Raw genomic sequence first — 21,198 nt, 5'->3', positions numbered from 1 at the left:
GGCCAGCAATTGACAGTACACAAGTCTCCACCCCATCCATGCACACGGTCATACTGCCTGTACATCCATCATCACCATTGCCCTTAGCTGAGGGACAGTGTATGGTTGGCACTGGCCAGGACAGTGTGGTATCTATGGCACATGTATCAGGACACAGCAGTCATAGCCAGATGTCTGGAATGGTACCACATAGGCAGATGCCCAGGGATTCTCATCAGAGCACTGCTGGTCATCATGCCCCTGGTAGATGTGCCACACCTCTTTCTACCACACGCATGTTCCAGGCTGTCATGAAGGCACAGATATGAATGGAGCAGTACACCAGACAGGCACTAAGGGCACAGAGGGCTCATACCACCTCTGTAAATAACAGTATCTGTGACCTAGCAGGTGCCATACGTAATTACACTGAGGTCATTGAGAGACGTTGGGGTGAGACATTGGATGTCCTCCACAATGTCATGTCCAGGTGTCAGGACAGTGCGGGGCAGTTAAGACATCGATGTGGACATATGCCTCAACATCAGCAGCTGGAGGTCGCTGTGGATGTCCATCAAGTTACAGTTACTCCTGTAGTGCCAGTACCAGCCCCAGCAATGTTGAGGGGGCTGTCCATTGACCATCCTAGAAGACCACATGCATGTGGCTCTGGCCAGTCCCAGCTGGGACCTGGATCCAGTGGACATATGTCAACCTCTTTGGATAGTACCCAGTCTGGATTAGTACCTGATACTGTCTGTAGCACCCCTGCCAGACACAGGTTCCGTATCCGTGGCCAGCGATGGTGATCTGTAAAGCCTGCCAGGTACAGTCTGTAGCTGTCTCACAAATCCCCGTATATGGTAGCCACATGGTGGAACTGTGTGCATGCAGACACACACACATAAACCAGAAACCTAGGGCAAACACATACCCACACACATTACATCAACATTTGCCCATAACAGTACTCATGGCCCTCACACACACACTCACACAAACATGTCGATTGTATGGCTCAGTGTAGGTGTCTGGCAAACCAACAACACACCCTGTGCATATGATGAAACCTGTGCCACCTCCTGTCATCTGTAACATTGATGCAGGATTAGGCTAACATGGTGCTGATGCACAGGGTGACTTTAATAAAGTATAGCAATGGTTGAATGTGTAGCATGTTGTCAGCAGTAAAGTGTAATGATATCCTTGAAGCTGTAGCTGAGCAGGCATGATGCATTAAAGCTGTAATTAGCAATGTTGTATTGTTTCCACCAGTGTTTATTCCAATTGTGTTTTGTTTGCCCATGTGCCACTTGGCTGATGTGTGTAGTTGTGTCAGCATGTGTTATACAGTGGACAGTGCATGTGGGGTTTGTGCAGCACAGGTCTGCAGGTGTACATTTGTGAACATGGTGGAGGTGCACTGTCTGCATGTACGTGCATATTGGACACATGGGCAGGGTGACATGCCCTGTATTGGCCAGTGTTAACACTCCATATTTTCTGTTGGTGGCCAGTATGCATTCTACTACACACATTTTGGAACTTGAGTACATGTGTGTGTATGACATAGGTTGACACTGTGCTGTGGGTGATGCTGTTGTTGCTATCTGTCATTGGTTTGCATTACTAAGGTTAACACTGTCCCAGCTGCATAATCCTTTATTAATGCACACTGTTCACCTACAGGGTTGCATGGACTGTGCTATCACAAACAAGAAATTCTCACTTATACAGTAAAAGTGCATTAGTCTCATGGACCCCTGCCATAAACTAAATATATAATAGAAGGTGTGAAGTTGTACCAAAAAAGAGTTATATACCAAGAATGGATAACCTCTCTGGTCAGTATCATTGGGAAAATACAATCCCTCAATAAACATACAAGACAAGCTTCAAAATACAAAATGGCAAGGATTCCAAAGACAACAGTAAAGCTTTCTTCAGTGTTGTTCATAATCTACAGGGAAAATCTCAGACTGGGTCACAGTTAATGTAAATGGTCACAAAGTACACTTATCTGACTGACATTACCAATTCCTTGTCAGACAGTTTGAATGTGGATTTCACCACCCTATAATTACACAAGGGCCACATTTCCAGACCAGAAGAATGTAAAACCTGATGATTCACAGACACTCTAGTTAAAACATCTCTTTAACAAAGTACACACCACAGTGGCAATGGTACTGGACAGTGTCACTGGCTGTGTCATACACAAGCTGACATATGAAGTCACCACTCACCTGAACGCTCTGTCCAGATGCAGCCTCTATACAGGTTACATAATTGTGGAATGACACACGGTAATGGTGTTCACAGTCCACAAGGGTTGAGCTACAACGCCTTCTTCTTCTTCTCCTTTTGGATGCTCCCATTAGGGGTCACCACAGTACATCATTTCTTCCTGCCCTCTGCATCTTGCGCTATCACACCATCCACCTGCATGTCCTCTCTCACCACAGCCATAAACCCCATCTTAGGCATTCCTCTTTTCCTGTTACCTGGTGGCTTCATCCTTAGCATCTATTTCACAATATACTCAGCATCTCTCCTCAGCACATGTACAAACCAACTTAATCCTGCCTATCTGGTATGGTCTACTAACCTTAAAACCTGGCCTCACCCTCTAATATACTTATTTTTAAACCTGTCTACCCTTGTCACACCCAGTGAAAATGTTAACATAAATTGATTAAGGGTAGAACTACAACAGGTCCTGGAAACTCTCACCCTATAAGCCAGACCAATGTTATCTGGAAGGCTATGGAGCACAGCATTATGGAACTCATTAACAGAGACATTATGAACCTGCAAACATTGCACCATGCCCACTTAGGTTATCTAAAGGCCAGATCATGGCTCCTACACCTAGTAGACTTCAAGCCAGTCAACAAGGCTATAGGTGAGGTAGGGGAGGTCAACACAGCCAAGCTATAGCTCACCAGCAATTCATACCCATCCCACATACTGGTATTATATATAACCTCAACAGACTGACCATAAACAATTGTTAGATGATGGCTTGACAATTGACGCACAGATGTAGGACACACAGTAACATTTGCAGCCTCCATGTACTATTCTATGCCAGTAACAAGTGGTATTCACCTGCCCTCAGTCCTGGGACCATTCCTGTTTGGCATATAGCTTTTTTAGGTACAAGCAAATACAGTAGAGATATGTCTGCCCATGTTTGATGACACTGCATATTGTGGGCTATACTTTATTCTCCAGATGACACACACATCCTTCAAAAGGGTATCATACAGACAGATACCTGGTGTCAAACTCACACTGTAAAGCTATAAGCCAAAGAAAGCATAGTTATCCACTTTTAGAAAACAAAGTATCCCTAGAGTACTACATAGGTAGTAGCCCCCAAAATGTGGAACAGGTACTTATGTATACATATAGCCATGTGTTAAGTCATCTATCATTTGATAATCACATTACCAAAGGGTTTTGGAAATCCCTCTGTGGAGCACATAAGCAATAAAGGGTCTGCATGCAGATCCACAGAGGTTGTTGCACACCTATAATGATTAGTCATCTTTGCCAGACTTTGCTTGCTTTGGAACAGGTTTCAAATATACCTCAAGCATAAACCCTCACTCACACTCTTCAACAGAAACTGTGATGAGTGAATGTGAAATGGAAGATGTAGCCCAGGGATCACTGCAGTGGCTAAGCTTGTCATGAGCATACAGAAGTGACCTAAGGTCTGGAAAGCGCCAGCATGCTCTGGCAAAGATAACAGATGCATTCAAGGAGAAAGCAGAGTACCCACCTATGAAATACTTGAGGTCACATGTATGTATATGGATTTGCCCCACAGCTACCTTACATATGTAATGCACATACAGTTGTCATTGTGATATGTCATACACTAGAAAAATCGAAACCTACTCAACATTGGCCAATGGTGTCACACGCCTGGAGCACACACACACACACACAGCAAATATGAGATTCAAACTCTTTCCTAACTACATTATGATACTAGAGCAATATGCATTTACACGACGTGCTGTACACATTATTGGAATTTCACTTTTCCACAGGTATATTTGTAGGATGGTGACATCATCAGACTTGACAAAGATGAGTATACCACTTTTAAGGTGTTTGAGTAGTCTCCAAAAAGCTTGCTCCTCCCCAGGGAGACACACACATGCATACAGTTGGGAACTGTAGGATTCAAACCCCTACCTAACTATGTTATGATATTACAGCAGTACACATTTACACGACACGCCATACACATTACTGGGATTTCACTTTTCCACAGGTATATTTGTAGGATGGTGACATCATCAGACTTGACAAAGATGAGCATACCACTTGTAAGGTGTTTGAGTAGTCTCCAAAAAGGTTACACCTCCGCAGGGAGGCACACAAACTCACACACACAGTTAACAAGTGCAAGATTCAAACCCCTATCTAACTACATTAGGATACTACAGCAGTATGCATTTACACAACACACTATACACGTTACTAGGATTTCACCTTTCCACAGGTATATTTGTAGGATGGTGACATCATCAGACTTGACAAAGATGAATATACCACTTTTAAGGTGTTTGAGTAGTCTCCAAAAAGGTTGCTTCTCCCCAGGGAGACACATACACACAGTTGGCAAGTGCGGTGTTCTTAATCCAAACTAAGCACGTCTTTACACTTCAGCAAGCAATATGGAGTTACAGAGTGCAATACAGACATTACTTGCAGACAGTTTGCACAAAGGTTTTTTTTCACATTTGCTAACCGTAGCAGGCTTATCATACTAGGTGTATTGTGAGTGTATTGTATGCATAGGCCATGACCATATCATATATGGGTTGATGCACCACATGCTGGCACACACAGGGTCAATCCTTGAGTAGCATCTTACCTTTACCTACATGATACTGCAGTATAACAGAAATATGATAAACTTCAAAAATTGGCTGAGCTTCTGGTATCATTCAAAGGGAATCCAGTCTCTGTCTGCCTGTGATGACATGATAGATAAGCCTTGTTGCTTCGCTACAGATGATTTGCACCCTATGCTTCTGAATACTGGCCAAGGCTCTTGCTGTCCCCATATTACCTTTTTATGCATGGCTCAAAGGTTCATAGGTTCATAGGTAGGTACTAGGCTATCGGCCCTGGGGCCTATACAAGCCCAGCCAAAAAGGTACCCTGGCTTTTGCCACCCAAGAAATGTATTTTCCTGTGCCACTGTTGAGCAGAGACACAGAAGTGATCCCCAGGGTGAATTTCTTATTTCCCATTCAATCATCAAGATTTTTCTTGAAGAGTGCTAATGAGGAGCTTTGTTTGATATAGATAGGTAGTGTATTCTGGAGTATGTGAAGTCTGTGGGACAGGAATCTATCCCTCCGGCATGTTCTGTTTATTGTGGTGACAAGGTTTAGGTCCCTAGAGCGTGTAGGTTCATAGGTTCATAGGTAGGTACTAGGCTATCTGCCCAAGGGCATTTATAAGCCTAGCCAGAATGTGTTGGCTTTCACCTCCCTTTTAAATTAGTTTCTTGGGCCTCTGTCTAGCAGGGCCACTGAAGTGATCCCAGGGGTAAATTTACAATTTCCCATCCACTCGTCAAGATTCCTCTTGAAGAGAGTCTGCGAGGGGCTCTGCCTAACATCAACTGGGATTCTATTCCAGAGCGAGGGAAGTCTCTGGGACAGGAATCTATCCCTCCAGCATGTCCTGTTTATTGCTTTGCTGAGGTTTAATTCACTGGAGCGTGTGGCTCTAAGAGATTTGTTTTTCTTGAGGTGGAGCATGTCCATTAATTCCAGGTTGGACATGGCCTTATACATCAGGCATAGATCACCTCTGAGCAGGCAGTAAGCAAGCATGTTGAGTAGTTGAGCTGCATAGGGCATCTCTTTGAGGCCCATGATCCTCTTGGTGAGGTACTTCTGTGGTCTTACCAGCTGTTGCATGTGCCAATTAAGGTACATACCAAATGGGGCATTGTACTCTATTATGGGCCTACTGAGTGATGAGCAGAGGGGCACAATAACCTCTCTTGATCTAGAGGTGAACCCTTTCATGATTAGGTGGGCTACATAGAAGGAATATCTAACCACTTTGCCAATGTGATTATTAAAGGAGAGGTTACTATCTACCTGGGTCCCCAGGTCCCTAATTACATTTTCTGTAACTAGTGGATTACCACCTATGTAATAATTTGTGAGCACTTTGTTTTTTCCAAAGGGGATGACTATGCATTTTTTGGCATTCAGCTTGAGCCATGGTTTTGACACCAGGTATCTGTCTCTGTAAGACCCTTCTGGAGGATGTCTGTGTCAGCCAGAGAGTCGATTATGGCCCCCAGTTTACAGTCATCTGTGAACTTGGTCAGCCATAGTCCTCCTGTGTTTGCCTGTACCTCAGAGAAGTGTATACTGAACAGGAGGGGTCCCAGGACTGAGACCTGTGGGATGCCACTTGTGACTGGTTTAGAGTCGGACATGGCACCCGCAACTCTGACCATGTGTGTTCTATCCGTGAACCAGTTGGCCACCCATCTCGTGTCATAGGGGTTAATGTTCAAGCTGATAAGCTTGTCTATGATGCCAAGTGGGAAATGGTGTCGAAGGCCTTAGTGAGGTCCAGGTAGGCTGTGTGGACTACCTTCCCTTCATCTATGACCTTGTTAACTGTTTCAAAGAAGTCAACTAGGTTTAGGAGGCAGGATCTGCCTTTAACAAAGCCGAATTGGGTAGGGTCCAGTGTCTGGAGGTTCCCAATGTCTCTGTTTATGAGTTCCATGATAATTTGCTCCATAGCTTTGCAGACCAGGCTGGTCAGGCTTATAGGGTGATAGTTCCCAGGTTCTGTTGTGGCACCACCTTTGTGGAGCGAGATGACTGTTGCTGTATGCCATTCTTTGGGTGCATAGCCTGTGGTAAGGCTGAGTCTGAACAGTGAATTTAGGTGAGGGTTTAGTTCCTTTTGGAGCTCGTGTAAGACGCAGCCTGGGACACCATCCGGTCCTATTGATGCTGTGTTCTTTGCTTTGGAGAGGGCTGTTTTTACCTGCATGTCTGTGATGTCTGGGGCTCTGCATTCTTCTGGGATGGACACAGGCCCTTTTGGGGGAGAGGGGGGATGAAGTTTGCACTAAACGTGTCCGCCAGGATGTTGGCAATGTCAGTTGGTTCAGTGTATTTTTTGCCATTTTGCAGTAGCTCAAAGCATATCTGAGAGTTGCCACCTCAATGTTTGATATAGCTAAAGAAGGCTTTGTGGTTATCTTTAGATTCCTTGGCAATTTTTCTTTAGAAACTGGCCTTGGATGATTTTATGAGCGATCATAGTTTCTTGCTAATAATGATCAGTAATGCCTTTTTTTTTTGGAATTTTGCTCTATCATGTAGTGTTTTTTTCTGTTGTATAGCTTATTTATGGCCAAGGACCACCAGACTGGTTTCCTCTTTTTGGAGGAGTGAGTCTCAGTTTTACTCAGGATGGCTCGATCCATGCATCCCTGTAGATGCTCATACATTGCACTTTTAAAGGATTCTGCAGATTGGATAGCATTATACTGTAGGAAGGGGGCTTTGAAACTTTCCACTTCAGTCTTGAAAAGTGTGAAGTTTGCTTTTGAAAAGCTTTTCACATTGGTTTCCTTGACTGGGGGTGGGGTCGGGATGTGGATGTCCAGTGTGATCACTTTATGATCTGATCTTACCAGTGAGGGGTTTACCTCTGGTGTCGAACGCTGATCTACCATGTTGATGATGATCAGGTCCAGTATGTTGTCACCTCTAGTGGGCATGGTGACCAGCTGTTCCAGGGTGTTTGAGTTTATAAACTCTAGGAAGCATTGGGCAAAGGAGTTTGTACTTGAGTAATTCTCCCAGTCAATGTTTGGGTAGTTGAAATCTCCTAATATCATGGTGTTTGGTAGGACCTTTATATTTTCCAATGTTCTCAGGAATGCTGAGTGAGGGTCCTGAGACAAGGTAGGTGATCTGTAGCAGGCTACAATCTGATAAGCAGCTTTGCTCACTGTTAGTTGCACTTGGATGGTCTCCGAGGCCTTGTGCTGTGCCACTAACCTGGAGGTGTGGGTATACTTATGAAAATGGATACACCCCCTCCTTTTATATTTCAGTCCAGGTTTTTGGGCCGAAGCTTGGAGAGATTGGGATTTCTTTAAGTGGAGCATGTCCAACAGCTCTGTGTTTGACATAGCTTTGTATGTTAGGCAGAGATCACTTCTGAGTAGGCGATATGCGACAGAGTAAAGCTGGAGTGTTTTGAGATGGTCTGTGTAGGGCATGTATTTGAGGCCACTAATCCTCTTTGTGAGGTATTTCTGCAGGCTTTCCAGTTGTTGTAGATGTCTTGTGAGGTACATACAAAAAGGGGCATTGTACTCTATAATGGATCTAATGAGTGATGAGTAGAGGGGAACAATGACCTTTTTTTTCTGCATGAGAAACCTTTTGTGATGAGGTGTGCCATGTAGAAGGATTTCCTGACTACTGTGGCAATGTGATTATCAAAGGAGAGTCTACTGACCACCTGTGTCCCAAGGTCTCTTATCACACTTTCATTGTTAAGTATACTACCGCCTATGTTGTAGATCATGGGTACAGATATTTTACCAAAGGGGATGACAATGCACTTTTTAACATTGAGCTTGAGGCCATGGCTTTGACACCAGGCATCTGTTTCAGTGAGGCCCTTTTGTAGGATATTCACATTATTAGTAGTTTCAATTATGGCTCCTAGTTTGCAGTCATCTGGGAACTTCATTAGCCAAAGACCTTCTGTGTTAGCCTGTACTTCAGAGAAGTAAATTCCAAACAGGACAGGACACAAGACTGAACCCTGTGGTACTCCACTTGTCACTGGTCTGAAGTTGGACTTCGAGTCTGCTACTTTCACAGTGTGGGTTCTGTCAGTGAGCCAGTTGGCAACCCATCTTGTGACATAGGGATTTATACCTAGTTTAGTGAGTTTAGCTATAATTCCAGAGTGGGGGATGGTGTTGAATGCCTTGGCAAGATCTAGATAGGCTGTGTGAACCACCTTACCCTTGTCTACGGCTTTGGTGACTGCTTTGAAGAAGTCAATCAGATTTAGGAGACATGATCTGCCATTTACAAACCCAAAATGGTTGTGGTCCAGAGTTTGGAGATTACCAATGTCTTTGTTTATAAGTTCCATGATGATACGTTCCATGGCATTGCAGACCAGACTCATCAGGCTAATGGGGCACTAGTTCCTGGGGTCCATAGTGGTTCCCCCCTTGTGTAGTGGGATAACTGTCGCTGTGTGTCATTCAGCAGGCACAAAGCCTGAGGTGAGGCTATGATTGAACATGGTACTTAGGTGTGGTGCCAGTTCGTTCTGTAGTTCATGTAGAACACAGCCTGGGATGTTATCTGGTCCTATGGATGCTGTGTTCCTGGCTTTGGAGAGTGTTTTTTACCTGTGCAGCCATGATTACAGCAACTTTGCATTCTTCCAGTATAGAGATGGGCTCTTTCATGGGTGAGGGGGGGGGGTAAAGTTAGCACTGATCCTATCTGCCAGGATGTTGCCAATATCAGTTGGGTCCTTATATTTAGTGCCATTGTGCTGTAACTCAGAGCAGATCTGAGTGTTGCCATTGTGATTCTTGACATAGCTATAGAATGCTTTGTGGTTGTCTTTAGAATCAGTGGTGATTTTGTTTTCATAACTAGCTTTGGAGGATTTTATCAGGGATCGCAGCTTCTTACTGAGGATGACCAGGGAGCTCCTCCACTCATGGGTTTTACCCTCTTTTGCAACAGTTTCTTCCTTCTGTTGTGCAGTTTGTTTATGGCAGGGGACCACCAGATTGGCTTCCTTTTCTTGGAGGATTGCATCTTGGTTCTGTTTGGGATAGCATGATCCATGCACTCATGTAAGTGCTTATAAAGTGCAATTGTGTAGGATTCAGTAGTCATAACTGTATTGTCCATCTGCATGGGTATCCTGAAGTTCACCACTTCTGTCTTAAGAATCATGAAGTTGTCTTTGGAGATATTTTTTAACATGGTTTCCTTAATGTGGGATAGGGGCAGACTGTGGATATGTAGGATAATTAGCTTATGGTCAGATTGGACCAATGAGATGTTGACTTCAGGTGTGGAACACCGGTCACTCGGGACAAACCAAACCCCGTAACCAACACGAATAACCACAAAGTGAGCTAAATGCTACTCATTGCCAGAAGTCTCAGCCTCCAAATGCACACACTCAAGGCACTTCTCAGTATGGAGAATATTGATATCTGTGCAATAACAGAAACCTAGTTCAAGGCTCCAGAGAGCACACCAGCACTACCAGGATACTACTCATTCCATACCTTCCAGCATCAGAACCTGGAACATAGCACATAGGGTGGGGATGTATCCATATTCATCAAAGATACCTACACCTCTCTCTACATGCTCTCTACAGGATATGTACCCATAGAATGTTGCACAGCAATGTTCTTCCCACTCCACAGGGGTGGGGCCACAAAAGACCCTTGGCATTCACGCTCTATGAACCTGACTAGTCTGATCTGCAAGGCAATGGAGCCAGTCATAATGGAAGTCAACAATAAAGACATTGGAAACCTTCACACAGTTGAGCACACCCAGTTTGGCTTCGTCAAATGCAGATCATGCCTTCTGAACTGGGTGGATTTCTTTGAGATAGTTACAGATGATTGAAATGAGCTCCACACAGCCTACATATACCTTGCTAAGGCCTTTGACACCATTTTGCAGTCAGGTATCATAGATAAACTCACCGACCTGGCATGAATCCACACATCACAAGATGGATTGCAAACTGGCTCACAGATAGATCCCACAAATTAAGAGTTGCTGGATACATGTCAGACTCTACACCAGTTACAACTGGTGTCCCGCAGGGTTCAGTCCTGGGGTCCCTCCTGTTTGGTATAGACTTCTCAAAAGTACATGCCTACACAGGGCGGTTGTGGTTGACTAAGTTTGCTGGGAACTGTAAAGTGTTTGCCATAACAGATTCCCCGGATGACACAAATATTCTCCAGAAGGGACTCTATGAGACAGATGTGTGGTGTCCGAATCATGGCCTCAAGCTCAATGTGGAAGAATGCAAAGTAATCCCCTTTGGTGAAGACAAAGTACCCACAAACTACCACATAGGTGCTACCATCTTAAAACTGACAAGGTAATAAGGGATCTGGGGACACAAGTAGATAGTCATCTTTCCTTTGACAACCATGTTGCCAAAGTGATTGGGAAATCCTATGTGGCCCATCTAATCAACAAAGGGTTTGCATCAGGATCAAAAGAGGTAGTGGTGGCCCTCTGCTCTTAAGTCATCAGACCCATCATTGAGTACAATGCAACATTTTGGATGTACTCAACTAAGCATACCTAGCAGATGTAGAGACCACAGAGGTACCTCATCAAGAGTATTACTGGTCTCAAACAGTTGTGTTATGCAACACAGCTGGTGAAACTAAATCTGTTCTCTGTTGCGTACCACCTACTCAGAGGCACACTCTGCCTAACATACAGAGCCATGTCCAACACATAACTCTTGAACATGCTCCATCTACAGATAACAAAATTGAATCACACTACAACCTCCAGTGATATGAACCTCATCACAACAATGAATACAACATGCTGGTGGGATAGAGTACCATCCCAGACACTTGCTTTACTGTGGAACAGAGTCCCAATGTACATCAGACAGAGCCCCTCGCTGACACTCTTCAATAGTAACCTTGATGAGTGGATGGGAAACAGATAATTCATGCCAGGCATCACATCAGCAGACCCACTAGAAAGGGGCTTAGGGGTACTAACTATTAGAACTAGGGCTTGGGAGACTACCCAATGGGGTGGTGAAAGCTGCACAACTTGCCTAGGCTAATATATGCCTTCGTGAAGATAGTCTACTACATACCTATGAACCTATGTGACAGGTACATGTCTACAGATAGTAGATGTGTACTTCATTGTACAATCATGTTGTACAGCAGACACATGGACCACATACACTGTAATGCTTACAGATACTGGTGGCTGTTATGTACAGTGGGTGAGATGCGCACCTCATGTCTTTTGTGCCATTGGGATGTGTGCTGGGTGGGACAGTCCTGGATGGCTCCCTGTCATGTTCACCCTCTTACACACATCTCTTCCCATCCATCTTGGCCCCTCATACACACACACACACACACACACACACACACACACACACACACACATACACACATATATATATATATATATATATATATATATAGTTCCCTAGGCCTCTGTGTAGTAGAGATGAAGAAGTATTCCATGGTGTGACAGCTCAGTTTCACATACACTCATCAAGGGCTCCTCTCGAAGAGTGTCAGTTAGGGACTCAGCTTAATGTAGGTTGGGAGCCTGTTCCAAAGGAAGGGAAGTCTGTGAGTTAGTAATATATCCCTCCAACATGTTCCATTTATTGTTGTGATGATGATATCCCTAGAGCATGTGGCACAGTGAGCTCGGGTTTACTTCAGATAGTGCATGTACATCAGTTCTGCTTTGGACATGGACCTGTCTGTTGGGCAGAGATCGCCTGAGTAGACAGTATGCAACAGAGTACAGATTGAGTTAAATTCATTCTTGTTGCATGGGGCACCTGTTTGAGGCCAGTAATATTCTTGTTGAAGTACCTCAGTGGTCTTTCCAGCTGCTGAAGGTGCCTAGTCAGATTCATCACAAGTGTGCCGTGATACTCTCTGATGGGTCTGATGACTGATGAGTAGAGGGAACCTCCTTTGACCTACATGCAAAGACGTTGGCAATTTGTGGGAACACATAGCATGATTTTCTAACCACCTTGTGAATGTGTTTCTGGAAGTAGAGATGACTATCCACATGTGTCCATAGATCCCTTATTATTACCTCCATATTTAGGGTGTTGACACCTATGTGGTATTTGTATGACTGTAGCTCGAGGCCATAATTTTGACACCACATCTGTCTGACTGAGACCCTTTTTAAGGATGTCTCTGTTGTCCCAAACATCGATTATGACAACCTTATTGCAGTCATCCACAAACTTTGCTAAACATAGCCCTCATGTGTTTGACTGTATTTCTGAAACGTATGCACCAGACAGGAGGGGTCCCAGGACTGAGCCATGGGGGACAGCAGTTGTTACCAGCTTCAATAGGAGACCACAACTCTTACCTTGTAGGATCTATCTGTGCCCCAGTTGGCAATCCATCAGATGACATATGTGTTTATGCACAGGTTGTTGATTTTGTGGATACGACATGTGTGTAGGATGTTGGAAAATGGCTTTTCAAGGTCTATGTAGGCCATGTGGAGCTCATGTCATTCATGTATGTCCTGGGTGACTGCCTTGAAAACTGTCTAGCAGGTTTAGGAAGCATGATCTGCCCCTGACCAAACCAACATAATTTTTTATCTGCTTTTACTGTATTTGTGTTTCTTCCTACTTTATTTTGCTTTTGCGTCATCTTAAAAGTACTCAATTGTATTTATTACTGCTTGGTGTAACTCATTCTAAGCCTTTTAGTTTAAGCATTTGGGCTTCAGACCAGTTGTTTTACATTAAGGAGGTTTGTGGTCTGCAATGTAGTGGCAGAACAGGTAGCTTACATCCTTCTAAGTTGGGAACTGCTGATTGAGGGCTCAGTATCTGTTATTCTAAAAGTGTATTAATTCTCGTTTAAGCACTTGGGCTTCAGGCCAGTTATTTTACATTAAGAGGGTTTGTGGTCTATACTCTTGTGGGAGGAGAGGCTGGAATCTGCCCTTCTGAGCTGGGAATTTCTGGTTAAAGACTTATAGTGCCTGCATATTTGAACTGCTTCTTACTGAAATTGTTACACCTTGTTTGCTGTAGCATAGACTAGATCCAGGCCTGCTGAATCTAGCTTTGTTTGTATAACTTGAGCACTAATCCAGGCATTCTTTAAAGTATTCAACTGTATTTATTACTGCTTGGTAGTAACTTGATTAAAGTGTAGCTATCATTCTAAGTCTTTTGGATTAAGCACTTGGACTTCAGACCAGTTGTTTTACATTAGGAAGGTCTGTGGCCTGCACTGTGGTGGCAGGACTGGTAGCTTACATCCTTCTAAGTTGGGAACTGCTGATTGAGGGCTCAATGACTTTTATGCTAAAAGGGTATTAGTTCTGGTTTAAGCACTTGGGCTTCAGTCCAGTTATTTTACATTAAGAAGGTTCGTGGTCAGCACTCTTGTGGGAGGAGAGGCTGGACTCTGCCCTTCTGAGCTGGGAATTTCTGTTTAAAGGCTTATAGTGCCTGCATATTTGAACTGTTTCTTACTGAAATTGGTACACCTTGTTTGCTGTAGCATAGACTAGATCCAGGCCTGCTGAATCTAGCTTTGTTTGTATGCTTGTTGTTTGTTTGCTTGTTATTTCCCTGAAACGATAATTCCACCTAAAACACGGCTTTTCAGCGCTTCTGTGGATCCCTAGTGATATCTGCATTGCTTACTGTACTTATTTCATTGTTTCACTTGAAAGAAAGTTACACTTTTTCGTTTTTGCATTTAAGTTACCTGTAACACATTGCATTTAAGTTACCTGGCACTTGCTCACTAAGTCAGCACTAAAAAATTAAAAGCACTACACCCTCACAAACTCCCCTTGAGTACCTTGTTCCCCACTGGCCGTTTTTTTCAGTTATAAAGGAATTCCCAATACTATTCAAGCATGTCCAAAGGTCAGTTGTCAATCTCCTCTCCGGTCCAGCTGGTGGATCTGGGAATCTTGAGGCAATGTTACAACTGCCTCATGTACACAGACAACCCTCTCTCCTCCCAACAAATTCCAACACATGTGAGAGATGCAACCATATAGCCAAACTGGAGGCTAAGCTCCCTCAACTCAGTACTGGCATAACCAGTCAGGAGGCGAAGGAAACCACACTCACTACAATTCCAGTCTCACATAGACCTACCACGACAGCAAACCAAACACATAAACACACAAAAACATACTCGGAGGCCCTAAATAAAAATCTGCCTAAGCAGCAGAGACCTCCAAAGCAGACACCCAAGCAACCACTACCCCAAAACAAAACACGTGCAACACATAGCTCACAATGCCAGTGTGCCGAACATTCACAGCCCTTAAGGCTAAACAACACACCTGATACACTTGTAATATGTGACTCTATCGTCAGGCACACTGACGTCCCGCTCACCAGGCTGAACAAGGAGAAGGTCACGGTGAGCTGCCTGTTGGGCGCTAGGATCCACCACATAACACACGCAGTCAGGTCACTCCAAGGCAAGTACAAATATGACTCAGTCATTGTCCATGCTGGTGTGAATGACCTGAGATGTACCTCCCTGGACTACATGAAAAGAGACATAGAGGAGCTCTCTGAGCATGTAGCCCAGGCCGGTATGACCCTGACCTTGAGTAGCATCTTACCCTCACCAAGAATGATGCCACAATATGAAGACAAGATGATCAATTTCAACAATTGGCTTAAGTATTGGTGTCATTCAAAGGGGATCCAATGCCTGTCAGCCTGGGATGACATGCTCGACAAGCCATGATGCTTACTAGGGACAGCTTGCACCTGTCACCCCTGGGCTTTCGGATATTGTCAAAGGCTCTTGCTACCCCCATAGTGCCTTTTTTATGCAAGGCTCAAAAGACAAACCCACCTCCATAGGTATCACAAGGGATAAGAAACTAAGAGTAATGCTACTCAACGCCAGAAGTCTAAACCTCAAGATGCATGCACTCGAAACTCTCCTTAGCATGGAGAACATCGATATCTGTGCAGTAACAGAAACCTGGTTAAGGGTCCCGAGAGCACCCCTGCACTACCAGGTTATACTTCATACCATGCTTTTCACCCTCAAAATTTGGACTGAATCACAAAAGGAGGGGGAGTATCAATATTCGTCAAAGATACCCACACCTCCAGGTTGGTGGCACAGCACGAAGCATCAGAGACTATCCATGTGCAACTAACAGTGGGTAAAACTGCCTTCCAGTTTATAGCCTGCTACAGACCACCCTTCAAAACCCAGGAACCCCACTCAGCCTTCCTGAGAACACTGGAAAATATGAAGGTCTCTCCAAACACCATCATATTGGGCAACTTCAACTACCTAAACATAGACAGGGAGCATTACTCTAGCTCCAACACCCTAACCCAAAGGTTCCTAAAATTTCTAAACTCAAATGCTATGGAACAACTTGTTACCACTCCCACAAGAGGGGAAAACATACTGGACCTGATCATCACCAACATGGGGACTCTATGCTCCAGACCAGAAATGTATCCCTCACTGGTAAGATCAGACCATAAACTAATCTCACTGGATATTCACATCCCGACCCCAACCACTGCCCAGAAAACCACAGTGAAAAACTTCTCTAAAGCAAATTTCACACTCCTCAAAACCAAGGTGGAATCCTTCAATGCCCCCGGTCCTGTGGAAAATATGTCCCAGACCGCAGAATCCTTTATAAACACCTTCAGGAATGCATGGATCATGCAATCCCAAATAAAACCAAGACCCAATCCTCCAAAGGCAGACGTCCTGTCTGGTGGACCCCAGCCATAAACAAACTATACAATAGAAGGAGGAAGCTACTACATGATAGAGCAAAATCCCAAAAAGGGAAGGCATCTCTGATCAGTATTAGCAAAAAACTATGGGCACTCATAAAATCGTCTAAGGCCAGCTTCGAGAGAAAAATTGCACAGGACACTAAGGATAATCACAAGGCTTTCTTTAGTTATGTTAGGAACCTGGGTGGGAATTCCCAGATATGCTCAGAATTAGTCCAAAATGACAAAAAATACACCGAACCCACAGACATTGCCAACATCCTAGCTGACAGGTTCAGTGCAAACTTTTCCCCCCCTCCCCACCAAAAGGGAGAATATCTATCCCAGCAGAGTGCTGCCCCCCTGACATCTCAGATGCTCAGGTAAGAGCCACCCTCTCCAAAGCAAAAAACACAGCATCAGTGGGACCAGACGGTGTCCCGGGCTGCATCCTACATGAACTCCAAGAAGAGCTAAACCCAAACATAAAATTACTGTTCAATCTCAGCCTTACTACTGGATATGTACCCAAAGAGTGGCATACAGCAACAGTGGTCCCTCTCCACAAAGGTGGTGCCTCAACAGATCCTGGAAACTATCACCCCATTAGCCTGACTAGTTTGTTCTGCAAAGCTATGGAAAGGATCATCATGGACCTCATAAATAAAGATATTGGGGACCTACAGACACTGGATCCTCCCCAGTTCAGCTTTGTTAAGGGCAGATCCTGCCTCTTAAACCTGGTCAATTTTTTTGAAACAGTCACCAAGGCCATTGACGAGGGGAAGGTGGTCCGCACAGCCTACCTGGACCTCACAAAAGCCTTCGATACAATACCCCACTCGGGCATTATAGATAAGCTCACCAGCTTAAATATAAACCCCTATGTCACTAGATGGGTTGCAAACTGGCTCAAGGACAGAACCCACATGGTTAGAATTGCTGGAGCCATGTCAGACTCCAAACCAGTTACAAGTGGCGTCTCACAAGGCTCAGTCCTAGGACCTCTCTTGTTCGGTATATATTTCATGGAAGTACAGGCAAACACGGAAGGACTGTGGCTGACCAGGTTCGCAGATGACTGCAAACTGGGCACCATAATCGACTCTCCAGCCGACACAAGCATCCTCCAAAAGGGCCTCATAGAAACAGACAACTGGTGCCAGAGCCATGGCCTCAAGATAAATGCCAAAAAGTGTATAGTCATCCCCGTTAGCAAAACCAAAGTGCCCACAAATTACCACATAGGCGGTAATCCATTAAGTACAGAAGAAGTAATTAGGGACCTGGGGACCCAAGTTGATAGCAATCTCTCATTTGACAACCATGTGGCCAAAGTGGTTAGAAAAACATTTTATATAGCCCACCTAATCATGAAGGGATTCACATCTAGATCAGGGGAGGTCATCGTGCCTCTTTACTCATCCCTCATCAGGCCCATAATTGATCACAATGCCCCTTTTGGGATGTACCTTACCAGACACCTGCAGCAACTAGAAAGACCTCAAAAGTACCTCACCAAGAGGATCAAAGGGCTCAAACAGATGCCATATGCTGCCTGATTAAAGAAACTCCAGCTCTACTCAGTGGCATACCGCCTGCTCAGAGGCGATCTGTGCCTGACGTATAAAGCCATGTCCAACCCGGAATTAATGGACATGCTGCACCTCAGAAAATCCAAATCCCATTGAGCTTTGCACTGAGACTTGAACCTCAGCACTGAAATAAATAGGACATGCTGGAGGGACAGATTCATAACCCAGAGGCTCCCTTCACTCTGGTATAAAATCCCAGTCCAGGTTAGGCAGAGTACCTCATTGACTCTATTCAAGAGGAATCTTGATGAGTGGATGGTAGATCGTAGGTTTACCCCGGATATCACTTCTGTGTCACTGTTAGACAGAGGCACAGTATACTAACCTCAAAAAAGGGCATAGCAAAATTAATTTAAAATGGGTGGCAAAAGCCAAACACACTCTGGCTAGGCTTATAAATGCCCTACTGCAGATAGTCTAGTATGAACCTATAAACCTATGAACCTATGAACATGGGTAGGGTTGGGTGTTTGTAGGCTCCCAATAGCTCTATTTATAAGTTCCATAATGATGGACTCCATGGCCTTGCAGATCAGGCTTATTAGGTTTATAAGACTATAGTTCCCATGGTCTGTTGTGCACCAACACCTGTGGAGTGTGCCAAACGTTGCTGTAACCCATTCAACAGTTTTATGTCCTGTACAGAGGGTGAGTCTCAACAGACTGTTCAGGTGCAGCGTCTGTTTGTTTTGGAGATCACATATGACACAGCCAGGGAAACTATGTCATCCCATAGACATCGTGTTTTTAGGTTTGGATAGAGCTGTTTAACCATTGTATATGTGATTTCTGGGTTTTCACAATCTTCAGGTATGGTAATGGGCCCTTTTGTCAGTAAGAGGGGGGGTAAATATGCATGAACCTGTCTGACAAGATGTTAGCAATGTCAGTCATGTACATGTATTCATTTACACTTTGCATTGACTCAGAACATATATGAGTTTACAGTGATATTTATGACATAGCAAAAGAAAGCTTCATGGTCCTCTATGGACTCTTTGGCAATATTTTGCCAGAACATGGCTTGGGTAATGTTAGGAGTGCTCATTGTTTCTTGATGATACTGATCAGAGATTTATTGATCTTCTTTGCATTTTCACTTTCTTTGAACAACTTAAGTACTTGTAGTACATAGTTTGATTATGACAGGGGTCCAATATGTTATATGGGTCTGTTTTCATATCACTGTGTGTGCAAGGCAGGATTGGTGAATAGTGATAAGTGTCTGGAGTAAGAACTGCAACTGCCAGATATGTGTGGCCCACTGCTGTACTCAGACATGGCCTGAAATTTGCTAAATTTGTTTAAGTGTGTGAGCATGCCCACTATGGGCATATATACTATATCTGTGTGAAAAATCAAATTGCTTTTTATTTCAGGGCTCACCATTGTGTTGTTCATCAACAGGAAGCACGCTGTGCCTGCAGGGCTTCCATGAGTCAATTTGCATAGACTTATCAACATTTCTACATACAGGGTGGACAGCTACTATTTGTACATTTCGACCCGGGGGGGCACACCTGATTGTTACTATGGGTGTACATAGTATGAGGGGTACACTTGACACTTATACACATTTGCTAGGCCTGCACTGCTATGTCAGGTACTCCATTTCAGTCTGTACTGTTGCCTATCGTACTGGCTTGAGGCATACCAGTGTACTACAGACCTTAGCTTCCAATTACACGCATATTAGTTTGTGACTTCATAGCCTACCCAACCCACATCACACTGCCTGGCCTGCTGTTATCTGTCTGCATAGGCCTGGGGGGAGGTTACTCATATGCCTCTTCAGAGGGCATGATACAGCATTTGTTTGTGTTTGCGTTTGTCTACAATTGTCCTGCTGGCTGTGACTGTTAGGTATGTGACCCCCCCCAGCTGTTATGTGTGAGTGACTTAAGTTGTGTCTGTGCCAGTGAAATGCTGTCATGGCTTAGTGGTTCAGTACTGTGACTATAGTGCACAGTATCCTGAGTTCAAGCCCTGTCACTACTTTTTATTTTCCTGTTGGGCAAACCTGACTGGTTAAGGAAAAGTAAAGCAGGTTTGAATGTGTTTTACCGACTTTGCTTAACTTTGCCCAACTTTGCCCGATGTTGCACTGGTTAGCGCGGTGCTCAGCTATGCGCAATTGTATTTAAATATGCTCAATACTGGTAAAATTTGCTTAGCAGTGCTTTATATTGCTTAAAATAGGGCTCATGCCTCAGGTGGTGCTGCAGGGCTGCCTATGTCAGATGCACATATTACACTCCCTATACATGTTTGAAAACAGGTAGTGTCAAGTTCAGCATCCCTTTTACTGTATGTGTGAGTCAGAGAGAGGTGTCATTTCCAGGGTTCCTACTGAGTCAGTGTATGTGCTATGCATTCCCTCTTTGCCAAGGCCAGGGCATACTGGGCACGCCTCCTTCTGCCTACTGGGGCAGGCTCAAGTTGTTCCTCCTCCGAGTCACACTGTGCCTGTGCAGGCCTTGGCAATGGTGGGGGGCTGTTTGGCCCTGTCCCATGCTGTTCCTGCTGCAGCTGTTTCTGCAGGATCATATTGTGTAGCATGGCACATACCATGACAATTTGGGTACATGTAGTTGGTGAGTACTGCAAGGCTCCACCAGATGTGTCCAGGCACCTGAACAGTGACTTGAGCATCCAAAACACATGCTCAATTATGTTTCTTGTTTGTGTGTGTGCCTCATTATGGAGTTCTTGTTCGGGTGTGTGTGCATTTCTGATGGGTGTAATCAGCCACGGCTCCAGTGCGTATCCAGCATCCCCCACTAGGTGACCATCAGGGATGTCCCCATTGGCAAATCTCTGGTACAGCTGCGTCAGATGTTAGATGTGGGAATTGTGATAACTTCCAGGGCAGCTAGCACACACATTCATTATTATGCCCTGGGCATCGCACACAACCTGGCAGTTGATGGAGAGGAAGCCCTTGCGGTTGATGTAGACCCTAACCCGCTCACCGGGTAGTGCTTTGATGTGTATGTGCGTGCAGTCTATTGAACCCACT

The sequence above is a fragment of the Protopterus annectens genome, chromosome 1.part1 (genome assembly GCF_019279795.1).
Source record: "Protopterus annectens isolate FY-2018-M chromosome 1.part1, PAN1.0, whole genome shotgun sequence".
NCBI classification, from domain to species: Eukaryota; Metazoa; Chordata; order Ceratodontiformes; family Protopteridae; genus Protopterus; species Protopterus annectens.
This window is presented reverse-complemented; position numbering follows the sequence as displayed.